Here is a 7223-nt window from a genome sequence, read left to right as displayed (position 1 = left end):
CCACCGCAGCCGCAGCCGTCGAAGGCAGAGTGTTTGGAGCTGGAGCCGGAGCTGGAGCTGGAGCTGGAGCCGGAGTCGAGTCGTCAATGTCAAGTGCACAGAGGCGAGCGACGACGTCGATTACCACCGAAAATCCACACCGAGATGGATGGACAGATGGAAACGAGACGAAAAGAGATAGAGTATAAGAGAGAGAGAGAGAGAGACAAAACCAGACAGTTAAACGCCCACGCATAGCGATAACTGGAAGACCCCTTTAAGGCCAGGGCTGAAGGCGGACCATTTTCAGATATTAAAAACAATATATTTCGGCTAAATTACCTTAGATTATAATCTATTAGCAAAGCTTATATGCTAAATATGAAAAGAGTTAGAACTTTTTATTGTTACTAATAATTTTATTTATTTAATTATTATTAGTTTTATAGGACATTTTTTTTTGTGCACCCCTCGCTCACCTTGCCGCTGGCAATTTTGCGTACCGACTGTTTCGACACAAATTGAAAGCGAGCCACAAAAACGCTTAATTCAATCAAAAGACAACAGACAACCGGACAAGCAAACAGCCAACAAACAAACAAGCAACAGCCAGCAGCAACAGCAGCAACAAATGCAACAAAAGCAGAAAAAAGCAGAAAAAAGTTTATACAATAATAACAGTGGACACAAATTAATTTTGCAAGCCGTCGCCAGCGACACAAATTGCCGTGTCATGTCCAGCGTTGAGTTATCTCTTTTTTTTTTTAAACTTTGCGCCTGCTCTTAAGGTGAAGAGGGAGAGAGAGATAGGTATAAAAAGAAAGGAAAGGAATATATAATACAGAGAAGTACAAGGTTTATCTTCTCCGAGGAACTCAACCCAAGGAAGTTACAGAAAGCTTCTATGTGCCAGTACGACCATACTACATTTATGTCTAAGGAGAGTTTATATAATTGTTGAGATATCTGATAGTTATCCCATAGTTCGAATCTCTCAAATATCTGACTATTTCCGGGAATTTTCAAACATGGAGATCATATAGTACTGAATAGTACAGCGAGTAAGGAACTTTTATCTTCACCCAAAGGCACAGAAAGTGTGTGCTCGTCTTCGTTCTTCCGTTTATAGTATTTTTTGTTGTGTTTTCTTCATCGGTTTTGTTGGTGGGGCCAGAGGCAAGAGGTGTGATCGAGCCTGTCCCGGGCATGGTAATTATTATTACGCTCTCTCACTCTCTCTTGACAGGGGGAGCCGCTCGTTTTTTGGGAGGTAGAGCCGTGCAGAGCAAGTAATTTCCACTAATTACGAGGCAATGAGTTGGTAAAACCCACTGCTGAAACTGCCCAGGAAGAGATGCGAAGATCGTCTTGGGGATCTTGGGGTGATCTTTAGTCGCATGATTTGCGTTTTGTGGTCAAAGTGTTAACGGGTAACTCCGAAGCTTTCGACGCTGTCTTGTCGCCGGGGAAATTGCAAATTACATTTTTTTTCTCTCTTTTTTTCGTTTTGTGTTTGTGCTGTTGTTAAACACTCAACGGACGTTGGTAAAAATCATAAACACAAATCAAATGAATTTTCATAATTGCACTTGTGCCTTGCCTCCTTCCGTTCCCCAACATAAAAACATAAAAAACGGTTGAATGGGAAACTGCGAGAACATACAATAAAAGACATTATGTTGGGTTGGTAAAATGTGCCACAATCTGGGTTTTATACAATACTTATGTATATGCGCCGAAATGGGGCGTGGCCAATGTCTAGACATGGAAAGTTGTCACTTGGCAAATGACATTCAACGACACATGCGGGAAAACCTTAGGGACTGCTAGGCAGAGACAACTACAGGCAAAGTAATTGGTGTGTACTTACGGGCATTACATATTTTCATTCCATTTGTCCACGGCTTTATGGCTATTACAATTATAGCGGAGATGTGATATCCTCGAAAAATGTGTTTTTTTTTCTGATTGCTGTTAGTGATGATTGATTGTAGTATATTTTTTTGTTTAATGACAATATTGTGGTTAATTATGTGATATTATTATGTATAATCCGAGGTGCTTTAAGGCATTAAGATATTCCTAATTTTGGTTTTCTGATTATGATTAACAAAAAAGGCGTTCGACTCGATGTTTATTCTTTGTATTTAACTTATTTATGTTCTAGATTTTGTCGGTTGCAACATATTAAAATATTTATGTACAATTCATATGTTTGTAAGAGCATATTAAGTTTCTTAAGAAAAGTTTGATGGATTGTTGATCTTAACAAATAAGGCTCTATTCCTTGCCTAATTGGAATGGTTGTACATGGAGAGTGAAGTGACTCAAAGGACCAATTACTGAGAAATTCATGGCCTGCTTATGGGTTTTCTTTTGACAATACAAAAACAATATTCCAAGGAAAATGTGCAAATTAATTTATTTTTTGTACTCGTAGATTAAAACTTGTTCAATTTATTTTTGTTTTTCATCTTCTATTGTTTCTAATTAGCATTTAAATGGTTTAAATGGCTTAAATAGTAGATATGGTTATGTTTTGAATGCTTTCATTGTGAATATTGATGGCATTTAGGGATTATGATTGCTATTCAGCGCATTATACGTTTTTCCTATTAAATCTTCAGAGTGCTAGTAGCCCATAGATGTAGTGTTAATTGGCTGCAAATTGGTTTCGTACTGTTGTAACATTTTCCCTTTTATGAGAACCAGCCTCGGCCAACAGAATTCTGTAGTTGTGTAATTTTTCCACAGGACGCTCTCTCTCACACTCTATCTGCACATTGCTTTGGTCTTTTCAATTTGTGAACAAGAGCCGAAGTCGACTGTTGCCTTAAATTTGTACTACTAGTATATGTATGTATGTATGTATATGTACGTTTGTCATATGTTGGGCCATGGTTAAAAATGAATCTTTCGGTATTCGGCATTTCTTCTTCAATTTCCTCCGCTTTTTGTGCTTTGATTTGGTTTTCTGTTTCGTTTTTTTTGCGCACTGCTTTTGTTGGCTTTGGTCAAACTATTTTGCATTTGTTGCACTTCGTTTCGGGTGCAGTCCATAGCCGTAGTGCTGTCTGTATTGTTGTATATTTCCTTGTATTTTATTTTAGTTCCTTTATGCATTCTTTTTTTTTGTTGTTTTGTTGGTATCGCACAGTCTCTGGGATTCATTTTTTGAATGTGTGCTTTTTTTAGGGTGTTTTTTGTTTGTCAATTTCACGCTCGAAATGTGATGTTTGCTATTTGCCTTTGCCTTTAGTTTGATTTGGTTTTGCCATTCCATTCCATTCTATTCCTTTTTGCCTACTGTTTTTCGGTTGTTTTTCTGCTCTTGTATTTTTCGCTGTGTTTTGTGTCGAATCTTTGATATTTTTGTACTTTTGACCAATTTGCGGCGCACAATGCAAACAAACAGCCAACAGCCAACGGGATACACAGACACACACAGACACTCGTACTGTAGCTGCACGAGGATTCGCACATACATACATACATAGGTATATATATATAAGATCTATAGGGTTTGTGGGGAAGAACGGGGATTGGAGGTGACAAATGATTGGCAGCTTTTCAATATGGCGCTAATTGAGTTTTTAATTGTTTGACTTTACACTTGTTGACTTCCTTTTTTTGGGCAGAGAACGAACACTCTGGCTTCGGTAAGGGTATCCCAAAGTGTCGCTTGAATTGCTTCGTAATTTGTTACGGCTATTGCTATTTCTATGCGGTACTTGGAAATCCAAGGGGCATATTGTTTTCGCGTATCTGCATGCAACAGGCAGGAGAAGTTTACGATAATATACACTTTCTGGAACAGCTTACACTGAGAAATCTACCTCAAAGCATCCCTGCATTTGTTAACTCGCTAGTTCGCCAGCCCCCGGCTCACTCGCTTCGCTCGCTCTCGCCGATAGGAGTAAAATATCGAACGACGACCCACAACTTTTGATGCAATAGATGGGATGGGATGTAAGCGATGAAAATTCAATAGGGGAATGTATTCAAATGTCTGATAAAATGTTAGTTTGTGTTATTAAAAAAGCATCATCTAATGCTAAAGTTCTTAAAGGTATTTCTTTGGTAGGAATATCTACTGGCACCACTTGGGACCCACTTGCCTTTGTCTCAAATATGATGTTTATTTGCATCTCGGTCGCTCTCCATTTGGTGCATCTGCTGTGTCTGCCGTGCCGTCCAGGGTTCATAAGTATTTATAATTTGATACGACAACAACATCGTCGAGACGAGCGGCTGCAAAACAGCAATCAAAATCAGGGATGCCTCTGGTTGTTCCTCCACCTCTATGGGGCTCTTTGCAACTGGTTTTAATGGCTCCGTTATTTGCTGAAGACTCTTTCCATCCAGCTTTGCGAGGGGCGAACCACTCGAGTTGAAATAATTTTAATTTAGTTGCTTTCGGCTCTGGCGCAAACTATAAACAGGCTCCGCTTCGTCCTGGTATCGCCTTACTCCTTCCTCCTTTTATACGTACGTATTCTGCTGGTCCTGCCTGCTTCGCCCGGCTCTTCCTTTCATACCCATTCTGCCAGTCCCCGTCCCCGTCCCCGTCTTCTCTGAACTCCTTCTCCCCCTCCTTCCCGGGTTGTCATCAGCAGTTTCCATTGATAAGCAACACGCACTCTCAAGCCCCACAAGCGAGCGATGCTGATGCTGATGCCGATGCCGATGCTGATGATGCCACGTCATGTGGTGATTATGTCTGGAAGCGATTCCAAAAAGGGGTGAGGCAAGGAGGTGCCACTGGGGGGGGATGGGGACGGCAAGGCAGAAGGGGCTTTAGCTTGATTCACAAGAGTTTCAAGTACATTCAATAACGTTGGAGGAACACTCTTAAGAAACGAAACTCGAGCAGGATAGGAAATACTAGTCGTACTCGTACGGACAGACAGACAGGGCTCAATCGACTCGGCTATTGATGCTGATCAAGAATATATATACTTTATGGGGTCGGAAATGATTCCTTCTGGACGTTACACACATCCATTTTCACCACAAATCTAATATACCCCGATACTCAAAATGAGTATAAAAAGGTCAGTTAAGTCTGCGGAAAACACGATTTGGCAGCTCCTTCATGATATTTCGATATTCAAAAGTTAAACAAAAAATTATCTACATAAATTATTCATATAACATTTCGCTTTGCCTATTTTAATGTATTTTAAGGTAGGTAGATACTGAAATATTGATTGAATGATAGAAATTGATAATTATGCTGTGCAGATATGTATATCAAAATCCGATATTTCTTCGTATCTTCGATTAAAAGTTCTGTTTTGTACATATGTACATATATTGGAAGTCTGTCAATTTCGATAAGAGCCTCACAGTTTTATAGAGATAGAGCGACCAAACTTTTTGTGCATCCTCCTGGTATTTCGCACTGAAATAAGTCTAATTCAATTTTTTGTCAAGCCCATGGCATCAACAATTTGTAAAATACGGAAACACCAAGTTGCAGAATTTGAATGAGATCGGATTGTTATTATAGCCAGGATAACGAAAACAATTTCCCGTGGCTGACTCGCTCTTTCTCTCTTCCTACTCCAGTGAGCGCCCGCTGGCGGAGTGAGAAAGATGCAACGGTCGGATGGTAATTCGTTGGTGGAAAACGAGAGAGAGGGAGAGTGATATTCAACAGACAGTGTGGTATGGAAACAGCTCAAATATTTTACAAGACTTAAAAGGCTCTTGAACAAATCATTCCTTGGAGCGGCTCCACCAAAGGGTCCTGATCCTCTCGACTGTTAAACATTTAACAAAATGGGAACGACGAAGGTGTATTCCGCACCCACATTTACTACATCTAGTTTAGATGAAGGTATCTAAAAGTGACTCACCTCTTACCTGGATATCGACTATGTAGGTAGTTGCGGCGTTTGGAGGGCCTTTCCCGGGAGCCAAGCTGGAGGCCGTCAAGGAACGTTACCAATGACTGCAGAGCCGAGATTATCAATAAAGTGGAGGATCAGGTGCGACAGGTGGAGGGTGCAGTTAGAGGAGTCTTGGATAAGCGGACTTAGATTTTATTCAATAGAGATACATACGGAAATGAATATATAGAAACATATTCAGGGTATCTCAGGCAGGATATCTCGTACCTCGTACCAAGCTGGTCCCCTCCAGTTGCCACAATAATTCGTTCCAATCAACATTTTTCTTCAGAAAAACTTTTGCTTCTTGGCCATTCAGGTAGTGAGCGAAGCTTCGTATGGCAGTCGGCAGTTGGCCGTGGACAAACTGCATTTGGGGGGCTTGCACTCGCACAATGACTGGGAAAGTAATTAATTTCAATTTGTAAAGTTCACAAGTTGTGCCCCACCATCAACCCTTTAACAATACCCGTTTGGCTTCTCCGACAAGCTGAAATAATTGTGGTGCATTCAGATAAGCTCTCAACAAGGAAAACGAGGACAACAAGGACAACTTAATATGCATTGGGCCCTTCTAACCCGAGCCCAAAATGAACAGCAAAGAAGGATTCTTGGCTGGTTCTATTCATTTGCTCAGCCCCTCGACCTCTTTTTGCTTCTCCTGGCTGCAGGAAATTCCCCAACTTTGGTTGATTTCAATTTTTTGAGCCATTTCAGTTGAATGTTCCCCATCTGACAGACAGCAGTGGAATGGAGCCCACTCTATTGGGTGGCCTGGTGGACTGGTGGTGCGTTGGAGACCTCGAAACGACTGCTATAAATTTATTTGCCATAAATTTACGACCTGCTGCAATGCAGGCAATTGCAACAGTAACTATAACAATAGAAACAGAATTAGAAACAGAAGCAGAAGCAGAAATAGAAATAGAGCAAATGACAATCGAAACATTCCGTTCTCGTTTGCTTGGATTTTGAGGGTCCGAAGAGAAACAGTGTGGAACAAGTTTACTAATGAAGATAAATGGGCAACGGATCGATGGGGCATGGCTTACGAGTATGTTAATATGGATCTAGGGATAGACAGATGGATGGTTATAGAATGGAATCAATAGCGATAGTCAGGTGAATATAGAAAATAAACTTTCACACAGTACAATGTAAAACCGTATGATGTAAAGGTGAACCAATAGGAAGAAAACCCATTCAGCTAAGAACATTTAAATTATATTAAATATCAGGAAAGAGATACACAAACGATTAGATAACATTGAAATCGTTTTTGGAAAGATGGGATATCGCATAACATTAACGCAAATGCGTCGGATGATTTGATGAATTAAATACCTACAT

At 40.3% G+C, this 7223-nt stretch overlaps 1 long non-coding RNA gene across 1 annotated transcript; it reads right to left on the bottom strand.

The window, feature by feature from the left end:
* Positions 1-6010: 6010 nt before the first annotated feature.
* LOC26534151 (uncharacterized) lies at positions 6011-6809 on the bottom strand. Its single transcript, XR_004470081.1, has 2 exons — positions 6343-6809; positions 6011-6272 (listed from the first exon to the last, which is right to left on the bottom strand). It is a non-coding gene; the product is annotated as an uncharacterized lncRNA (long non-coding RNA).
* Between the last annotated feature and the right edge of the window lie 414 nt (positions 6810-7223).

The sequence above is a fragment of the Drosophila pseudoobscura genome, chromosome X, assembly GCF_009870125.1.
Source record: "Drosophila pseudoobscura strain MV-25-SWS-2005 chromosome X, UCI_Dpse_MV25, whole genome shotgun sequence".
Classification (NCBI taxonomy): Eukaryota; Metazoa; Arthropoda; class Insecta; order Diptera; family Drosophilidae; genus Drosophila; species Drosophila pseudoobscura.
The sequence above is the reverse complement of the archived record's forward strand: the minus strand, read 5'-3'. Positions and strand labels throughout refer to the sequence as shown.